Source organism: Microchirus variegatus, assembly GCF_963457635.1.
Source record: "Microchirus variegatus genome assembly, chromosome: 4".
In the NCBI taxonomy this organism is placed as follows: Eukaryota; Metazoa; Chordata; class Actinopteri; order Pleuronectiformes; family Soleidae; genus Microchirus; species Microchirus variegatus.
In genome coordinates, this window is record NC_139805.1 from 10,051,794 (window position 1) to 10,074,082 (window position 22,289).

At 38.2% G+C, this 22,289-nt stretch overlaps 1 protein-coding gene across 1 annotated transcript in view; it reads right to left on the reverse strand.

Moving 5' to 3' along the window:
• Window positions 1-13,763, reverse strand: part of kank3 (KN motif and ankyrin repeat domains 3) — a 34,924-nt gene extending 21,161 nt beyond the window's left edge. The window contains exon 1 of the mRNA XM_083888637.1: window positions 13,667-13,763. The gene's annotated coding sequence lies outside the window, so the exon portion shown is untranslated. The remainder of the gene's footprint in view (window positions 1-13,666) is intronic.
• Window positions 13,764-22,289: the final 8,526 nt, after the last annotated feature.

Consider the following 22,289-nt stretch of genomic DNA (forward strand, 5'->3'; position numbering starts at 1 on the left):
GAGACGAGCAAAAAACTGAAAGCTGAACAAATAAAACTAGTGACAGACGCATATACGCACATACAGGCATGCACACACACTTCAGCACAGAGGTCAACATCACATGATGCATCAGGTTCAAGGTTAAGAGTGTTTGTGTGCGATAAAGCTCACACATTAGGTGATCCCCATGATCACCACACACCATCTCGCTCTAATCTCATCACCACATACTCAAATTGCCACATAGCTAAAACCAACTGCATCCGACTAACTGTGTAGAGCAAAATAAACTACATTTTTGCCTTAATCACAATCAGGTTGACTTCAAACATCACACGTGTCCTGCTTCCCCTCCTTCTTCCTTCCAGATCCTCCAGCAAACACAATTGGGCACATTCAGCCTTCACAATGAGTCATTGTGCCTCTTTGTGGCCACGTTGTTTTCCAAAAAAAGTTGAGCGAGGCCTCGCCGGGTCCCTCCCCCCCGTCATGTCACAAAATGTCACAAAGTGAATTCAACAAACTTACTGGACAACTTCCAGCACTTGGACAGTTTCAAGATGAGCAGGCAGTGTCTAGTGAAAGGCTCAAAGCTATGAATGAAAAACAAAGAAAAACCCAGAACATGGAGGCTGACATGCAGTGACAACTCTTACAGGGAAAATCCTGCTGCTGTCGAATCTGCCTGGTCTCGGATATTTAAAACAATTGAGGAGCTGTTTCTTGACTAAATGAGTTTGGTGAACACACATGATCTGAAGAAATCCACTCACATTCCCCCAATGCATGAAATATGAAAAACACGGTTATTTATCCCCACGAAACACATGATTATAATACTATTATAGTTTATTTGATTACTGCATGGTGTCCTCAACTCCTCCACATCGCAGTTTCACAGTTTCTCGACTGACTATTATCTGACGTAACAAGTCGAGTCTTGTGATTGTCTCAATTTGATCACCGGACAAGGAAAATAAGAGCTGCAAATCAGTTTATTAACAGCAGCACTGCAGTGGTCATTAAATCACTACCAGTGCCGTCATAATTTTAACTTTAGTCTGACCATATAACACGATGATGATGATGGACAGGTTTGCAAACATGGCAGAAAATTAGCCAAAACTATTTTTTTCATGTCCAAAAGGCAACAGGTTGTGTTGCCTTTATCCATAAGAATCTTAGCTTCAGATAGACACGTTTTGAAGCCTCCAGACTTATGATGTAACTGGCTTCATATTGATGTTGAAAATTCAGACGTGTGACCTGCTACCAGGCTCCTATTGGACACTCACACTGGCGTCCACTCAGAAACACTGGAAATTTCCCCACTGCGTGACGAATAAAGGACTATCTTATCTTATATGTGCCTTCAATTTTCGACCTTAAACTCGCGATTGAGATCATTAACTCCTCCAGAAAATGTTTAATGACTTCATTAACTGAGAATTAGGCTCTTTTCCCCATACACTTCCTTTCAAATAGAGTTTCTTTTTGCAACCACCAGAGTTCCCCCCTAGTGGCCATTCAACATATCCTTACTTCCTGATTAGCTTTACCCTGCAAACAAAAACACTGCTTCCACATGTTATATATATCTCGGTTTATGTGTCGATAAGAGGGCCGCTGTCTGCATCATGCTTACCCATAAGCTTCTTGGTGAAGGGACTTTCAGGAACCATTGTAATATGGTCGTAACTATTGGAATTTAATTAAAAGAACGCATGCACACAAGAAGTAGTTTCCACATGTGGTTTGCAATATAATCTTAAAAATATGTAACTATTTTACAAGGGAATTTGTGATAATGAATAAAAAATGTGTTTTTTTTTATTACAACACTAAACAATATTTTACTAGCGATTGCAGGCAGCAGCGCTTATTATTGCAAGCTTTCCATACCGATGACCTCCTAATTAGTAGGGTATATATTACCACAAGGTGGCAGCATGGTGGAGTGCAGAAGTCCCTCAGAACATTTCTACACTGTATCTCTTAAGCTCTGTTCCGTTAAAGTTACCTCACCCTGAGTGTGTACTGTTTGTTACCCTGCAAAAATAAAACCAAAATAATCCTTCCCTGTTGTTCAGGCCAATTCTGTACAAGTGCTTCAATTTTTCCACAGAATTTTCTGGAAACTGAGGCTAAATCCATATTACTATGTTTCCATTTGAATACAGCATTTCCAGATGAAAACAATCTGCTTCCAGACAAGTGTTTCAGCTCCATGTCGGAGCTAATCTGCTTCAATGCTGACGCATATAAAAAAATCATCTCTTCTGTCTTGTTAGTTTCTGTATTTGCAGAAAGTTCTACTAAGAGGAAACTACAAAGATGAGAGGTCAGAGCAGGGGTTTCTTTTATGAGACTGATGAAGAAGTGACACCGAAACTGAAATGAAGAATTTACGGAGCTCCACAACCAACAGAACTACAAGACTCTTATCCATGACAGTACACGAAGAAACACATGGAGACCTGAAGCTGCTGGTACAACCTCTATAAAGCCCTGAAATCAGAATCACTGAGTCACATAAACGGACAGAAATGCTGAGATGGTATTTTTGTATGGATTCTCTACGACGATGAAGAAAGCCAAAACCATCAGTGAACATTTGTTGGGAAAACTGCATCACTGTTGTTCACCCTGTAAACATGGAAAACCACACGACCTGACTTGTGGAAACAATGACGCTGGCATCATTTTACAGCCTAAAAAAGCTTTAAAGTGCACATTTTGCATCCCAGCACCAACATCCAGTAAACTGAGACTGAGACAGTCCCAATGTCTGCTGGCTGGTCGTCCCTCCCTGGAACAAAGAGTTGCTCATAAATTAAGTATTCATCCAAGTAGCCAGTTTCCATCTCTGATGTCAGGTTGCATTTCGAACCAAATCTACCGAGTTTACCTGGTTTATTTGCCAAAGACGACAAACCACACCTTCTCAGAATTAGTATAGAAAGTTTGTGTTTCGCCTCGACCAAAATTTTCCATCAACTGCAAAATGACTGTTCATTTCCTCTTTCTTTCAATCACATCTGCTCTTTTCGTTTCCCCGCCAAGCGAATAACAAAAGTGAACACGTTTCAAGCATGTCGACGGTTGTGAAGCTGACCCACATATCTGCTCTGCAGATTTGTGTCGAGGAGAAGACTGTGACCCATTTGTCAAGATCACAACAGTAGCAACTGGAGCCTCCAGATGTTTGATTCACATAACTACAGAACAAGACCAGATGTCAGCCTCTGCCGTCTTCTGCCAAGTAACAACTTTAAAGCGTGTCTGTCTTCGTGTTACTTCTAACTTTGTTAGAAATGATACCAGTTCAGCGTCTCTCTGATGAAGAAGCACGGGGTTAATGACAAGGCAGGAGATATGTACACGTCTTTGAAACACCTTGAAAATGTCTCCCGAGAACAAACCATCATTACTGAGCTGCTCCTGTGGAAAATGCATGTTTGTGGCCTCTAACTCCGTTTTCTATAATGCTCCAAATTAGTTAGCCCGTCATGATTAGGCAGCTCATTCTTGCTGTGATGTCAGAGTTCAGTGTCAGGTATTTTGGAACTACACTGACAATATCAATGATCAGGAGGATCTTTTCATAAAGTTTGACTTTTGTTCAGTGTATTGTTGCCTTGATTAAAGCTTGAGATTATTTACTAAACTGACATCGTTTTGCATCTTTGTTTTTATAGTTCCATGTTATTCAAACAGTACTTTTACTCTATTTATTTGCAAAGAAAAGCACCCTTTGTACACATAGTACGTTTTAAGTAATGGCTTTGTAACTAATGACGAATTGTTAAATATAATTAATAAAATGAGTACAAATTTACAATACACTACACACCATAAATGTTAGTACTTAATTGAAAGTTTTGTGTTTTTTGGTTGTCACTTTTGAATTCATATTCATTCTCCGCTATTGTTCTGTTTTGTGAAATATTAGTAATGCATCTGTACTCCTTAACACTGTTACCACTGCCTGCCTGTTAAATGTGTATCAATGGCACTTAGTGGTAACACGCAGCAGCACCGTTACACTCTCAATCAAATACACAACCGATCTGATTGATGAAAAATAAATAGTGAAGTGCTGTCCCGAGATGGAAAAAGTAACATACGGTAAAAACATTCATGAATAATGAGTAGGCTAACAACTATTCTAACTGCCAGAAAGCAAATGTGCTTTCTAGCGTTGCACCAGAAATGAAGAAAGAAATGATCATGTTTACTCAGCTCTTTAGTGGGAACTACTGATGCCATTTGGAGCCAAAGATGATAAAAAAAAACTAAAAAAACCTGCGTTCATTGCAGTCATTTGAGCCAGGAGTGAATGCCAATTAAAGACATTCCCACTAATCAAAAAACCCTTTTTAATCCAAGTTTAAGTCGTTTTCTTTACCAGTAGGAAGGAAGGATTAGTCTACTATAATTTTCATGATCAATTACTGCACCAAGATACACTTCACAGAGTGACTGATCATCAAATAAAACTCAACACAAGAGGGAAAAGGTGAAAGAACATGCAAAGTAGAGAAAGAGAAATGAAGAGTTTTCAGCTGCACTGTGGTCTGAACATGGCTTCCTTTGTGACTTCATAGGGCAGAGGTGCTTTTCCACAGGCATTTCAGGACTAAACACAACATTTGTTCCATTATGAGCCAGTGAACAGAGGTGATCTCTGTGCTGCCTGCTTTTGGGAAAACAGGCCCCAGTTTTGGAGACGGAAACAGGAGTTCAAGGCCTCACACTCACTTCGCCCCTTACAAGCTTTTTCTCAGGCATCAGATTCATAAGCAGAAACAATACATACATTTTGAAGACAGCGACACACACAGAGTCTCAGTACAACCACAAAACTTTCATTGTTTATTCCAAAACTGAATTGGCACCACAGTGGCACGCAGTGACGGTTTCCAAAAGTAGTTGTGGTTTGGTTCTTTTGGAGAAAGAAAAATAAAAAGTTGGGTAAGGCAGAGTAGGAATCTGTTGATTTCAGCACTTGTCTGTCTGCCACTACCACTTTATCAGTAAGAAGAATTTAGGGTTTGGTTACTTTGGTGTTTTCTCACCCAGATGTTGGTGCACATAGAGTTTAATTACCAGTACTTCAATTGTTAACATTGTCCCTTGGTAAGACACTAAATGTAAGTTTGTAATTGAATAAATAAATATTGGCAAGTCTTTTGATTTGGTGACACCAACACAAGTTTAGAAAATCACTAGCCTTGTCAATGAACTTTAAACGTTACTACTACTAATGTATAAACTTAGAACTTTGACCCCAACCGGTCGAGGCAGATGGCCACACATCTTTGAGTCTGGTTCTGTCAGAGATTTCTTTTCCTGTTAAAAGGGAGTTTTTTTTCTCTCCACTGATGCCTAGTGTTTGCTCATTGTGTAAATTTGGGGTTGGGTTTCTCTGCTCTGCATGATGTTGTCTATGTACAGTGCCTTGAGATGATGTATGTTATGATTCGGCGCTAGTTATTAAGTTGCATCCACCCCTTGAAGAATTTGTCCTCGTCCTCACAGTTTAAAAAAGGTCAGTAAGTGTAATAAGCAGACCAGAGCCTACTTATATCTTATATCTCATTCAGAGAGACAAGTTAGTTCATTTTCCATTACATTCAACATCCATACGCAAGCCCCTTTTCACTTAGCTCGTCCCTGTTATTTGTCACTGGCTGTCTGAGCAAATATACATCATAACCAAAAACATTGTGTTTTAGGTGTTGTCTGTCTTTTCGCAGGATTACTCAAAAACTAATAAACCAATTTCCATTTAATTTTGTAGAGGGGTGGGGTGGGCATAACCCGAGGAAGATCCCACTGAACAATGTATCAATGGGTGGGTACCACTTGGAATCGAGTTACATGACGTATTGCTTAAAATCTACACTTTTTCGAAATGGGAAAGTCTTTCACGAACGTGACGATGTTCAACAAACTGTAATTTCATTAACAAAGATAAGCTGCTTTTTGCTAATATATTACTCAAGTGTCCCAAAGACAGTATTAAGGGCGTGTCTGAGGCAAAGTGGAGACACTGTCAGAAAACATCTTCAACGACTGAACTACTGGTGGACCAGTTTGTGGTGTGTACAATAGCCTGCAAAGAAGATTTGCTGTGGTTAGAATTGCTACACCATATCCTAACCATTGTCAGCTTTATAGCAGTAACATCAGTTTCTTTGTATTCTCTTAACCATGGAAAAAAATCGTATACTGTATTTGTAGTGCTAGTTAGGCCTTATACGTCACCTTTGATTAACTTTTTAAAAGCTCTAAACTCTTTGAAACTTACTGCATTTTAAACTGTGGTGCACAGCAAACAATACATAAAAGAAAATCTAATACACAAATACATAAAATAAATGATAAAACAATTGCAAGAAGTGCCACAATTTACTCGTGTCATGTGACTTAACGACATAAAAGTAGTTCATGGTCCATTCAATTTCACTTGCTTCATCTCAAATCACTAACATTCTTAGATACTTTATTTTAAGTGCAATATCACACGCTGCCAAACAATTAAACCATTGTTGTTGTTGTTCCACGTTAATTTTGTTGAGATACAATGTGACTCTATGACATTAGCATGACAGAATTGCGTAATATCAAAAGGACTGATTGAATTTATTTAAAAGGCAGGACAAATGGCCTGATGATAAAATAAGCATGGTCTGACCACCATGTCCAACATAATTGTATTACATCTGCAAAAAAAAAAAAAATCATGAAGGATCTTTATGCAGAAAACAAACTTAAATCTGGGGATAGCAGCAACAAATTGCTTTCCCGAGGTAAATAATTCATGATCCTGAGACAATGGGGCAAACAAAATTCTGAGCTTCTCTAAATCCATGAAGGTAAAAGTTCTAGAACTAGATCTAGAACTTGTTCTGTCTGCAGTACACCTTCACAATCAACCACAACTACCTTTGTCTTACGTTGACAGTTGCCTTGTAATGTATTGTGATGTCTGTGTACTTCATATGGAGCTTGGAGCAAAACTCAAAAGCCCAGGTTTTACTGTTATTGTACAAGTTTTTTTTCAGTGTTCTTCCCCTCTCTCGGTTGCCTTTCGAGCATGAACTAAACCTCTGAATATCTTCTCCTTTCATTGGCAGTTTGGGAAGCCACTCCAATCAGGGGAAGAGGCGTGAAGCATAAAGGGGCAATTTCCACTTTCAAAGCCTGAATGCATGCTAGTTACGATGAAAGCCCCGTGCTATCAAGTTTCACAGAGGCTTAACGCTTAAAACGAATTGATGCCGCAGAAAAAGAAATGCTTGAAAATGTAAACAAACCTCATTGATGTACATGAAGTGCTGAATGAACGTATTTCACATGAGAACATTCAACCCTACATTAATGTGACCGCAACCAGTAGAAATCACGTTTGCCGCCTCCAACATCTCAACAAAAGAGGAATCAGAGTCATCACTCTCAGATTCTATTGTGCACTGAGTCACTTTCGCTTCCAGCTTGGCAAACATCTTCATCTGACTCAGCATCATAACAGCTGTTGGGTGTTTCTTCTTTGGGACTGACTCACTTGATGCACATTGTTTTGACCTCATGAGTATGGAGGTCTCATTACTGTAACTCCTAGACCAGGGTACTCAGACTGGCGGCCACATGCGGCCCCCCAATCGATTACATGCGGCCCCCCACTAATATCATGTAATAATGAAAACACGGCCTACAACCTCAGCGTCTTTTAAACACAGTTCATATAATACATCCATGCCCCACAGCCTCCGGCAGCGCTCATTGACGTATCAAACCAACCAATAGCTTATTTTTTTATATTTCTCACTTCTCAAAAGTGCAGGTGACAATGTCAGGTTCATACATTGTTATTGACTGTAATCTACCAAATTAACAGTCAAGCAAAACTGTTATACTTAGCTGAAAGGTCACCCACACAGACAGACAATCACTGTTTATTTCAATATTAAATAAAGTACATCAAATATTATATAAGGCCCCTATTATTAGCACACTGTGCAGCAGATCTGTTTTAACTACAGCAATGAAACTGACACTGTAGCTATGGTATTATGTATATATATCTTTCACTTGTGTCCCTCTTTCAAACTGAGTGACTTTAGATCGCCGCTTGAAAGTTGCGCGTGATAATGTCACGAAGGAGAAGGTGCAGATGAAACGAGCATGTTCACGGAGTGTCAGGTTCAAATTACTTGACAATCAGTGCCAGATGCAATAAAAGTCATGTCATTTGCAGAGTGATTTGACCCTGGAGTGAATACTGATTGCATCCATTCCAGCTGCAGACAAAAGCAAGATGTTAGCAGCTGTTAGGAGGGTTTTTTTTGACCAGTGGAAAAGGAGCTGTAGCTAAGGAGGAAAAATAAAAACACAAACCCCAGCTAAACTCATGCTGCTTTCAGGTCAGTGATGAAATCTGACACAGTGCATTAGATTGACAAACTATCTTTATCTATCACCTACACAAGAGTCATGTCAAACAGATCACAAACTCAGATGATACTGATGGTTTTGTCTGCTACAAATTCAAGAGCTGAAACAATTAATCGATTAATCGATATTAATTGATTACTAAATTAATCGTCAACTATTTTTATAATCGATTAATCGGTTTGAAGCTTTTTTCATTATTAAAACAAGATTTCTGATTGTTTTGGCTTCGTAAATGTGAATATTTTCTTTGTCCCATATAACAAAGAAATCATTAAAGCGGACCTAGACCGGAAGTTCCCATTAACACTGTTTTTTAGCGTGTATCTGCGTCATTACCTTGTTTACGAAGCCCTGAAGGTTCAAAACAAACAGTTCAGCCACTGCTGAGAATGCTGTGTTTTATTGTAATCTCGGGCTCAGCGAGATCTCTGAAAATCCAGTTATAGTTACGTAAACACCAGTTCTCCGGAACAGCAGATCGTCCTGCTCCGGGCACTAGTCCGGGCACATCCGGTTGCGTACATTGAACCGCAGAAGAAGAATAACGTCCGTTGTGGAGGTGTTTCACGAGCGACAGTGTCTTCTGACTCTGGGTCTGACTCCGGGTCCAAGTCATAAAAGGGACTGAATCGGGGAGTCGTGACGAAACTATTTTTAAACACTGTTAAAACAATGTTTTGATAATGAGCAGCAGTGCATCCACCGTTCCAGAGGGGGGAGCTGCGCTTCTGAGAGCGGGTGTGCTGAATATGTCACTTCCGGGTACTGGCCAATCACATGACAGTTGGGAAGCCGGGGTGAGAGTTGAGACTGAAATATCACGGCTGGGCAACAGCGTCAGAAAAGAAGATTCCTATCAGCTCGTTTACAGCAACTAGGAGGTTTTTGACCATAAAAACAAGTTAATGTATGTAAGTAGACCTCCATGTGCAACAGGACCACTCTATGTGAGCTTTAAAACTGAATCATTTTGGTTTGTGGACAAAACAAGCCTTTCGAGAACATTGAGGTTTGACAAACAGTGATCAACTTTTTTTAACATTTTCATTTTATGGACCAAACGATCAATTGATTAATCGTTAGTTACAGCTCTATGAATTCTATGACAAAGAATCACATAATAGGACAAGAGCAAACAGCTGCTACTGCAACGTAACATCCTTTATACCCATTCACACGCTGCCATCACAGACATAGGGAGTAACATGGGGTTAAGTGTTTTGCCCAAGGACACATTAGCATGTAGTCTAGCAGGGCCTGGAATCAAACTCGCAACCTTCAAAATGAAAGACAACTCACTCTACTACTGAGCTACCATAGAACACTGCCATTTATAAAAAGTGTTCTGAAATACTACCACGAGATCAACACAGTGTAAATGCAAATGTTATAATTTTAATGGACTGTATTAAAGGTCCACTGTGTAAGAATTGGTGACTTCTAATGGTGAGACTGCAAACCAGGGCTGCAGTTTCATAATCGATTAATCTGTCGATTATTTTCTATATTAATCGAATAATCGTTGTGTTTGTGTCTTTCTCAAACCTGGAAATGGTGATGTTCTCAAATGTCTCTTGTCCAATAGCCAAAAATGATTCAGTTTGAATGATTCTTATTATATGGGGCAAAGAAACCAGAAAATATGACCATTTAAGAAGCTGAAAAATCTGAAAACTTGCTTTAATTCCTGAAAAACAGTTTCAAAATAGTTGATGATTCGTTGAGTAATTGTTTCAGAGGACTCCTCCGCTCACCTACCCTACCCCTTTCCCAAGTGCATTATAAAACTATGGTGGCCTTTGCATATCAGAAAGGATGTTGCTTGCTTCTTTTGAACGTTTCCTTCAAAACGCAGACACTGGCTGGTTTGTCCGTTTGGGCTGCTGTGAAAAAATAGTGCCGCAGAATGGCGGCGTCTGTACAGCAAAACATTTGCCTAAAGGCTATGCAAACCAAACTATTTTTATTTTAAAGCAAATATACACGTAAAACATTCAATTTATGCCGCTAAACCTTACAAAATGTCTCACACTGTACTTTTAATTGTAGGACTAGTGTCTCGCACTACTGTATCTGTGCACCTAATGCAAGTCCAGCAGTTATTTTCTTTTTTGTTCTCTCTTTTCCCGGCTGCATCATGTCACTGCAGCACATTGAGTAACTCTCAGTCTCGAGGGGCTAAATTTAAATGCACTTGTAATAGCTCTAAAAATACGGCAGCATGTATTTTATTAAGCAGGGCAACTCATGAGCATATGCGCAGACCTAAATCTAATTCAGATGTAATTCAATAAACTCTCAACCAGCTCCAAATTGTAAACAAGGTGTGAAAGGAAGGCAGTGTGTGTGTGTGTCAGAGAAGAAGAAAAATAGCGTACGAGCACCCAAAACTGTTCTGGGACGTTGCAGAGAGGGAAACATCCAGACTGTGACAGGAGTGTCACTGTCACCCCCGCTCACCTCGTACTGAGCATCTATTTTTGAGGCCACTGCAGTAAGTCAAACCCCAGGGTCCTGTTGCACAAATACAGTTTCCCCTGGGGGAAGCTGAGGAAAACTGTTGAGAGCTTTAAAGTGATTTGACATGATGATATCAACACAATAACACAATTTATCACAATTATTTTCTTACTCATCTCACTGCATCACTGGTCGTTTTATCAATGCTATAATGACCGTTCAATATTAATCACTTTCAGAAAATACACGGGGGAAAAAAAAGCTTCTACAGGTTAAAGTGTCAAGTATTTAGTATGTGTGTGGCCTGCTCTTTTTCTGCTGTGATTTTCCACTAAACAGTTGTAGCACGACTCGGCTAATAAACAGAATAAAGTTTCATTTTGGTTTCATTATGAACCTTCCAGGTTATCTGAGAAAACACACCATCAAAAGGCTGAATGTTGATGTTGGGCGATACAGCAAAACCCCACATTACTGTATTGGCATTCAAAACCAAATTATTGCTCTTCCACGATATCTCTGCGGGAACACTACAGTATGTTGTGTTGAAGGTTTGGGGAAAGATGGTGGTTATGGAAATAAACTATGATTAAAGTTTAGGCAAGGTCAAGCGACTATTAAGGTTGTTGTGGGAAGATCAAAGCTACAGCAAAAGAAAAAAAAAACTGTAGACTGTCCTGAACTGTAAGTACACTCCTAACTCTGTGCTATTACAAAGTCAATTTCAGGGACAACGTACTGGTCCAAAAGAAACTGCATTCATATGTAAAATTGTGGATTCAAAGCAGGTGACATCTCTGGCTTTTCATAGACAAAACCAACAAGCTGTCATCATTTAGATTCTCCAAAACTGTCAAACAACATCACTCAGTACGTTTACATGCACAGTGTAATCAAGCTAAGGCCTTAGTCCGACTAAGACAAGCAATCGGACAACTTGCCCAGAGGAGAAAATCGTTTTTATTGGCCGTGTATGTCTGACTCTAGCTCTGTAGGTGGCGCTGTATCTCTCTATGTGCGTTGAATCAGTTTCCTGTTGACCTTTACATCACAGTGAACGGTGAGATGGATCGTGCTGTGGTTCTGTAGGTTTTGTACCTGCTGTACATGTAGAGCTGCAACTAACGATTATTTTCGCTATCGATTAATCTGTCGATTATTTTCTCGATTAATCGATGAATCGTTCGGTCCATAAAATGTCAGAAAATGTTAAAAAACGTTGATCAGTGTCTGTCAAAGCTGTAAATGGCGACGTTCTCGAAAGTTCACAGTTCATATGTCGTCTTCTTTTACTTCCGGGTCAAAGACCAGGGAGGAAATATTCACTTTTAACATGCACATGTCATGATAGATGTGTTTCTACATGGTTTTTCTCCCAATAATTAAATGTCTTTTAATAATTGGAAGAAACTCTAAGCAGAACTTACATTTCATTGTCAGACTAAATCAAGGGTTTTGGAAATATCTTAGCATGACTAGTACATGATGAACAATGGACATCGCAATATAATTGTCCTCAATATCTGTGAACCACAGGTTCATATTGATCTTTGTATGCACTGTGTAAGCACTATGTGACAAAAAAAACTACAATTACTATTAACTGACTCGGTTTGTGAAATGTTTTTCTACAGTCCATAAAGTATTTGAAAACAAATATTAACAGGTTTCTTCAACTTTCACATCAGACCTAAGCTTAATCTTCAATTCTCATTATTAATACTGACTCGTATAAAAACCATTTCTCATATTTGGGTCAGCCTTAGACGTGGCCTTTGCCTAAAGGTCTTGGTCGTCAGACCACTGTCCGTACGTCTAAACATCCACAGATGAAACAAAAAGCTGTGCTCTGGAAAACTCTGAGACTATGTTCAGTGTAATAATAAACACTTCTGACAACAGTGTTTGGGGGGATTTCCGTCCAAGGTTCTGTAACAGCCTCACCCACAACACTGTCTGAGAACATGAAAGCTTTCTCCTCAATGTGTTATAGATCTAACAACAAGCAAACATCTGACTGCAAATCAATATCAATAAAGAAACATGGACTTTTCCCAAATATCATGAGGTTTGAGATGATTATTAAGAATGTGTGGCTTTGTCAGGACTTTGATTGGAGGAGCAAATAAAGCACAACAAGTTTTATCTCCTGGGATTATATTTTACTACATGTCTGTTCTCTGTCTCATCAATAACACCAGGACAATCACGCTAAATAACAGAGGCAAATTGTAGGTTTAAATATAAAGTACAACAAAGAGATAACATTATTGTGACCAATAAGATCAAGAAAGTCCCTTAACAAATGCTTTAGGTGGTGTGTGTGTGTGTGTGTGTGTGTGTGTGTGTGTGTGTGTGAGTTGTTAACATTGTCAAACAATAACAATCAACTTAAATACACTGAAATGGAAACAACAATAATAGAAAGCACGAGACTCTTTTGACAGATTGGATGACTGAGGCAACAACAAACACTGTAAAGCACTAATAAAAGCGCAGACTAACTACAGTATAAATAGTGAACGTACTAAAAGGATGTGAGCTTTTCCGCAGTCATTACTGAGAATAACGTGCTTTTCTATGTATTTCTCAGACAATAACATCACTTATTATTATCAACATAAGATCCGCTCGCAACGCACGCACAATGTTCAGATGATTGCGTAGACAGTCGATCAGTCAAGCACTAATCGACTAATCGATGTGTGTCAGTGTCGTGTGTGCGTGTGTGTGTGTGTGTCCCTCGGGCTGTGTGTGTCCTTACCTTGTGGCTTCTCTTGGTTCAGTCACACTGAGACTTGTCATGACTTTGGGAGGAGGTAGACAAAGTTTGGGAGGAGAAGGAAAGAAAAAAAAAAAATCCCACCCTAGTGACTGACTGGACCACCAGTGTCAAGAGACGCGACATTTAAAACACCATTTCCGGTTTGGGGATTTCAAAATAAAACTGCCACGTGTACCACGTGAGGCGCAGTAAAACGTGTATTTTTCTCCAGTTTGTTCAGCAACTGCATTTGTGTGGTAAAAAGTGACTCAGTCCTTTCTAGTCGTAGTAGTAGTTTGAATTCTAATTTTAGCTTCATTTTATTCACTTCTTTTTTTAAAGCACTTATTTAGGTTTCAGGTCTGTTTTAAATCACCAGCAAACTTGGAATTTCATATTTTATAATAATTATTTTAAGAATCTAGTAGTAGTGGTGGTGGTGGAAGTAGTGAATGTGTTGATTTCCTTGTTTCAGTATATTTATTTTATTTTACTTCTATCTGTTTTCAGTGCTGTGCTGTGTTACAAATGTTTTGTAAAGCCCAGTGAACAAAGTTCAGAAACAAAAACAACATAGTTTGAATCTCTTCAGGTTTTCTTGTGTTTTATTATTTGCGGTTTGGTATTTGTTTTTGTCTCTGTGTATATATTTTATGTTTATTCTCAATTTACGTTTGTCTTCAGTGTCTATATGTGGTCAAAAATGCTTTACTGTGCTGCGATTCGTTTTACCAAAAATTAAATAAAAACTGTCAGTTTGTACAGTTTCTTTAGTGGAGGAGACTTCTCTAACCTTGTGTCCTGTAGAACTGCGTATAAATTACTCCATGATACTTAACATGGCCACATTTAAAACAGTTATGTGTGTTTTAAATTTAATTATTTATAGTTTCTCCAATCTTTCAGACCTCTACCTTTTCTGTATCACAACGATATGAATATGATTTTTTTGTCAACCACGGTGAGAATAATTAAAGCAATTTAAGTCAACTGCACAAAACAGACGAGAAGACTAATCACATGTTTCAGTTTTGCTGGATTAAAATTTGAATTTGAAGTCACTTTGTGCTTTTATTGTGACAGCACAGTCGTGCCTGTTACAGTAAGGTCTTGGTTGAATGTGTTGCACTTGACTCAGCTGTCTAGACTTTGCCACTGAGTCAAGTTTAAAGAAATCAATGAGAGACATCTCAATCCACCAATGAGGAACAAGATGCTGAGCCTCTGGGTGGCGACGACAGGGGGGCGGGACTTTTACTAGTCAGTTCATATGGCGCCAAAGTGACTACAAAGACTCTTTAATCCATTTTACTCCAGATTATGAGATAATAATTCATGGTGCTCACACGTTTAATCTGTTTATATTATTCCCAATGACTTCTGTCCTTTTACGGCAAAGTGTGAAGTCTTAATGACTTATCATCATTTGATTTTCCTCCACATTTGTTATTATATTAAAAGGAATCAGTGCTCATAGGTTTTATTTCAAAGATACTTTTGTCTAAATTCAGTTTTAAATGTGATATATATATATATATATATATATAGACATATATATAAATAAAGTTAATGGTCCTGCTGTATTTCCTGTTATTTTACAGCAAGAACAATTGAAAATCAAATATTAAATATCAATAAAGAGAACAACTTTGTGTAACTTTTTTGCAACTTGTTTTCTTGATAATTACATGTGATATTTCTTCATAGTTAGATTTTTTTTTATTGACTATTATAACACGAAAAAGAAATAATATCATAACAAATTCATATAAACCACAACAATCCAACAAAAATGTTAACAAATTCAAGTTTGTTTAAATTTGTAGAGTTAAATATTATGGAGGAAACATGGAGGTCTGGGGCCTCAGTGTTTACAATCTGTGTGTATTATAGGTAGAGAAGTATAAAAACAAACCGCTCAAGCTTTCATTATATCCTAATAAACTGCATTATCTACCTTGGAGCAGCTGGGGGCGCCATTGTCTCTAAAGTTGAAAACTATTCTACTAGCAGAATCACCTGTTCAGTTTCATTGTACAAAGGCAGATTTGATCTGCCATTAGTGAATAAATCACCAAAGACTACTTTACTTTACTGTATTTAACTTTTTACTCGTCTTTTAACTTTTACTTTTTATTCTCAAACTTAAACTAGTCTTTTTTGAACACGTCGAGATACAAATTCAAATCCATTTTAAAAGTCTTACAAATGTGTTGTAAATGAAATGCTGTAATATATATACATATACATAATTTAACATGCTTTGTTATACATTTTAAATGTTAAAAATCTTTATTTTGTGTTCAAATGTAACCACTTAAGATGGAAAACAGAGATCCTGCCCCCTAGTGGTTGGTGAATTCATACTGTACATCTGTAGATGTTTTGCTCAGCAGGATTGTGTCTTGTGTGAATTTGTGAGTTTAAACCTCAGGTGATGCTCGTGTGAGATCAGTGTCATGTCACACAACAGTGGAAGAGTTAATGCTTAGTTAATGCCGTTGCATATTCGAGTTCTTTTATTGGTTTTGTTGTTGTTGTTGTTGTTGTTGTTGTTGTTGTTGTTGTTGTTGTTGTTGTTGTTGTTGTTGTTGTTGTTGTTGTCGCCGTCGTCAAAAACAATGTAATGTACGTTGACTAGATTTTTATTTTTATTTTCAAACTAGAGCTTGCATTGTTTAACGTCTGCTGTTTTGACTGCCACTTGGACCCTCAGTGGGGAGACAGCGGGTGGTTCAACAGTAGAGCCTTTCAACCAGAGGGTTGAGGGTTAGATTCCCAGATCTATTTGTCTACATGCTGATGAGACCCCAAGACAGTTAACCCTACGTGGCTCCAGCATGTGAATAGATATGACAAATGTGAGCTAGACCTTTGAGTGGTCATCAAGATTAGAGAATTAAAACAGCTATTTATCATCTGTAAAATATAAAGTCTGCAGCACTTACATCTAACTTTAAGCTTCTTTAGTGCAGAAGAAAAAAACTTCTTTTTTTTAGGGATGTGACTAAACACACTCACACACTAACACAGCAGCAGCTTTTACGGTGCAACATTGTTCAAAAGGAAGGCCCAAGTTTTCCTGCCGGTGTGACCTGCATTGTTCTCATTCAGGGAAGTGGCAGGTCATTGTGCCCCAGCTCACACAACAGGACATTGACCCACAATATTATCTCACTAAAGATGGTTAAATGGTCAACCTGACACTGACAACAGCCACGAACCACCACAGACCCAGCGAGGATGGGTTCAACTGTTCAAGTGACCACGACGTGTGGCTTTGTGAGTTGCATGAAAATGAAAATGTGTTTATGTACAGGAGGTTTGACTCTGGATTTGTGTATGATTTTATATTAATTTACAAGATTTGAACACTTAGCAACTTGTTTTAATTGTTCAAATTTGGCAAGGCGGTTAGTGACGCATTTTGCTGTGGGGTGAAAAAGTCAGAGGAGATTTTTTTTATTTTTTTTTAAACACATTACATGCACTTTAATATTTCAATAACAACTGAGTGCACTGTTTTGCAGAAAAGCCACTGAGGAGTTGCCCAGTTGATAGGGACCAAAGACAAGATTGAAGTTTTAATTCACCCAATGTACAGAAGTGACGTTCAGGTCACATTTACATGCACAGTTTAATCGAGCTAAGGCTGTAGTCTGACTAAGACGGGCAATCGGACTATTTGCCGTATCTGTGCGGAGGAGAAAATTGATTTATTGGCCGTGTATGCGTGATTGCAGTATCTCTATAAGCTAGTTCTTGTTCACCTGAGATCTGTTCAAATGTAAGTTAGAAACCACATTTTCACTCAAGGCCCTTTTGATAAGAAACAATCGCATATCCTGAGGCTGAACAGTGAAGCTATTATAAACTTTTGTGGGTAAATAAGGCACCAGTGAAAAAGACAGCAAACTTAAATGTGAATAAATGAGCTTTAAGGAGGTTGGTTTAAGGAGACTGTCACTGGATGAACTTCCAGCTGCTGAGGACATTGAAACACAGAGATCCAAGTAACTATTTCAACTATTTATTGTGAAGTCTAGTTGCTGGATGGATGATTTCCAGACCAGACCATTCCTTCAGTGTGGTCTTAAAACAAAGACGATATGGCTGAACGCACACACCCAGGTCTTACATAACCTCTCCTCACAATAGCTCCGCCCCCTCCTTCACTTATGTTCACTCAGGACTGAGGTTCTTCAAAACAAAAGTGTTGGTCTCCTTTTTGTCTCCATGTAGACTTCCCACAAACAGGAGGTGTGTTTCTGACTGAGTCATTGTTTTTTTGTTTTTTTTAATCCACACTGAAACATTCACTCATGTTCTACGAAAAATAACATTTAAAAAATCTAAATAATGAGAAGATACAATTTACAATGTTTAACTGGTGATGACTTTAAAAAAAAAAAAAAAAAGTTTAACAAATAGTTTTCTTCTTAATAGAAAATTTGGGTGGCCAGGTCATGAGAAAAACAACATTAAAAGGCCTCAGAAATCAGCTGAGGTGTTTGCACTGGAGTAAAGTTTGAGGTGAATACAACTTTGTTGGAACCTTGACACACGGGGATCGAGTTAGAGGCCAAACATGAGCAGAATCTTATCAGAACAGTGACCTGTAAAGTAGTGAGTGAGGCAGTGATACCTGGATACCTGTCCATCAACTCTGAGCACTAATCAAAGTCCAGACAGAGTGGCAGCAAAACATGTTTTCTTCAGGGAGAGGCCACGTGGGGCAGAGACACAAACACATTTTCATTGGTGGTTAAAGGACGGAAATGAACTCCTTGTCTATTCTGTGTTATTTTTTTCTTCTCAATCTATTAATAATTGACTGTAGCGCAAGTACAACACTGACAAAGGAAGGAAACTATCATCTGCTTTTATGATCCTAATAGACGGAATGTTGTAAGTTTGTCCAACTTTTATTCCAGGAGCTTATCTGCTTGTAACGCAGGATGAGCCGACATGATACTCTATCAGTATCGGTCCGATACTGGTCAAAATCACTGGATCGGATAAAAATGTAAAAGCCGACACAATCCAAAAATCCTATACATCACATATTTGTTACACAGCTGAAGACTTATGTTTTTTAAAGTAGCTTCAAATGGCACAAAGGTCTAAAATGACTATATTGGACTGATATCGGCAGATATGGCAGATACGGGAGACAAAAAACAACAATTCAAACAACACGTCCAAGTGATCCAAGTGTTTGGATCAGTGATCTACATCAAACCACACAATTTCACTAAATAAAAAAACTCCAAACAATTACAGTAAATTAGAATTAATACTTCTGGGGGATTAATGTCAAGTAGAGCTTAAATTAAATGACAACTATTTTGATAATCGATTAATCGGTTTCAAGCTTTTTTCATGATTAAAACAAGATTTCTGAACGTGTTTTGTGGTTTCTTTTCTCCACATAACAAATAAATCATTGAAAACAGAATCATTTTTGGTTTGTGGACAAGATTTTATGGACCAAACGATTAATTAATTAATCGAGAAAAATAATCGACAGAATAATCAATTATGAAAATAATCGCTAGTTGCAGCTCTAGTATTAAATCAAAATCAAAAAGTACCACTTGGAGACATTTATACATTTTATAAATACTGTTTTTCTAACTACTAGTTAGAAAAACAGTTTCTTGTGGAGAATGTGAGTACGCCCCTCCCTCCCTCCCTCCCTCCCCTCCCTCCATCTCTCTCCATCTCTCCCTCCCTCTCTCTCTCTCCTCACGCCTCAGGCGTTTCTGCGTTTCTGGGTAAAAGGTGAAACGTATTTGAGCACTCAGTGACCTGACAGACAGCTCAGGTCATGGTCATGCAGACCAGTTAAGTAATAGAATGAGAAAGAGCGTCCACTGAACCGGTGAAGACCCATGTGAGCAAATAGACACGTGGACTGTGAGGGTTATACCACAACAACAAATAATAAAAAAAGGGTGGGTGAGGTTTCTATTTTCAGAGACAGAGCAGAGTTTGTAAAGTGAGTCCATTACATGCAGTGAGATACTGAGAGGTGGTGAGTTTACACAGGTTGTCAGTCACACTTACACTTGTTTCAATCTTGATGGATTAAATCTACAATCTACAGGTACCAGTACAACTGATGTTTTTGTTTGTTTGTTTGGCACCAGATGTGAGAGAGATTTCTATTTCTAGCAACTTTTACTTTTACTCCGCAACATTTCCTCTAACTATCTTTGTTACTCGTTACTACCAAATAAAATCAGAAGAAGAGGAGTTGGTATTATGGTCTGTATTTATATAGACTACAGTATATAGACTATATAGACCTTCTCTAGTCTCGATGAGCTGCTTTACACTACAGTTTTCATCCATTCACACGCTTCCACATAGGGTTAAGTGTCTTGCTCAAGGGCACATATAGACTAGCAGAGCCAGGAATTGAACCCACAACCTACCAGTTAAAGGACAACTCGCCCTACCACTGAGCTACCATGGCACAATCCTCACTCCTTTTACTTCTAAAAGTACATTTTATATCAGAAACTGACTTTTGATACTTTAGTATGGTAAATGTCATATACTTTAAGACTTTACTGAAGTAATATTAGAAAAATGGGTTTTAACTTCTACCAAAGTCATTTTCTGGTAAGATACTTGGGTATCTTAGGTACGTTATACAAGACTGAATAAAATCATAAAATAATAATAATAATACATCTTTCCTAAAGCTTGAAAGACAAGAACATATTTAAGTTTACATTTAAAAATGGAAAGATCTTTAGTGGTCACAGAACAGGTCCATGGAAGAAGGAATGTTTTTTTTGGAGACACGTGCCTGAAGATGTGAGGGACACGAGTGGGCTGTCGTCACTCAGTCATCACTTCAGACAGTAACTACTGTACAGAACAGCAGCAGTCACAGTGTGATGCTCGTATTTTTGGAATTAAAGTCATATTTTTGTATGAACATTATTTCACTAATAGCTTGGCAATAAAATATGTGGCTGTGTTATTTTTTCACTTTAAAATATGGTCATTATTAGTTTTTTTTCAGGTATGACACTGACGGTAACCTACAGTCATTCTCATTACCAAGATATTATTACTAATAAATTAGTTGATAAATAACATGGTATGACTATAACATTATCTATTTATCACCACACTATTACCTGGTCATTAGGTAGATGGAAATTGCTGGGGAACAAATGTGCACTACAGTGATTTAGTCAGCTGTAAATTAATGAATGAATGATCCAGTGTGAAGTCAGAGTGGGAAATAAACGCCTCAGTTTTATTATATAAATGATAGAAAGCTGTGATTTCAGTCATTGGTGATTTCTCAAGGAATAAACTGAATCTAAAACAGGTTTCATTTTTGTTTGAATGTGAATATCAAAGTGAATACTGAAATATATCACTGGAGAAACAACCTTTGAAATGCTGATTGTAGGGGTGTGAATCACAGGGTACGAGACGCAGTCCACCATAGCTATAATATCACGATGCAACGATTCTGTGAAAATCACAATAATATCTGTCTCACTGAAGAAAACACAAACGTCCATGAAAAGTTAAAAGTTCAGGATTTCTCTATTTATTCACAAAATAGAGAACAAAGTGCATAAATGAATGGAGCATCTCTCTCTCAACGTAGCTTTCTCCACCATATCCCACTTCTAACTTCTGAGAGCGTCTTCATTTGTTCATTAAAATATCTATATTTACCCTGGATCGATTGTCGTATAACACAAGGAAGGACGACAATATATGTACATCACCAAATCGATATTTTGACTCACCCCTGATTGATTGTGCTTCGATCAGAGGTTAACTGAAGGTTATTTCACTCAAATGTGTCAATTAAATGACAAAACCTTTTGCTGCAGATACGGGTTTTTTATTTTAGTACTTTTAAACGTCTTTACAGTTTATGCTCTTGTGACAGTGTGTATACTTCCTAGCAACAATCAATTGACGATCAATCAATCGTCATTAACACGGAGAAAAGATAAATGATGCAGTTTGCAGCCGACCCCTCACTCACTATAATCATAATAAAATTGATGGGAAACAACACAGTTTTCTAGGTTAAAGTTCAAGCCAGCCGCCTCCTCCCCCACACACACACACACACAAAAAAAAGAAGGGAAAAAGAATGAAAGGAAAAAAGCCATCAGGTCCAAACACGCAGGAACACATGGATGCAGATGCTGCACGAGTGAGGAATCTGGGTAAAAGGTCAGTGGAATGAGTGGAGAATCAAACTTTGCACTGTAAATAACAGCTGCTTTAAATGAAGCCGTCGTGACGTTCGTCCTCAGGAGACGGCGAAGACGGGAGCTACCTTTCACACACTTCTCTGTGCTGCCAAATTTACTCAACATGAGGAGTCAAGCCGGGACAGAACAATAACGTCTACACTTTGAACCACGAGAAGACTTCAACATTAAACTTAATTCATGTGTTATAAACATCACTCCACCAATGACTGGGATTATACATATATATAGAGAGATAAAAATACAGATTTTGACTGGAAGGTAAAAAAAAAAAAAAAAAGACTGACTAACAAATGCTGGAGGAACAGCAGAGCTCCCTATGGACTCCAGTTTTTATTGGATGTTTCCCCCAACCG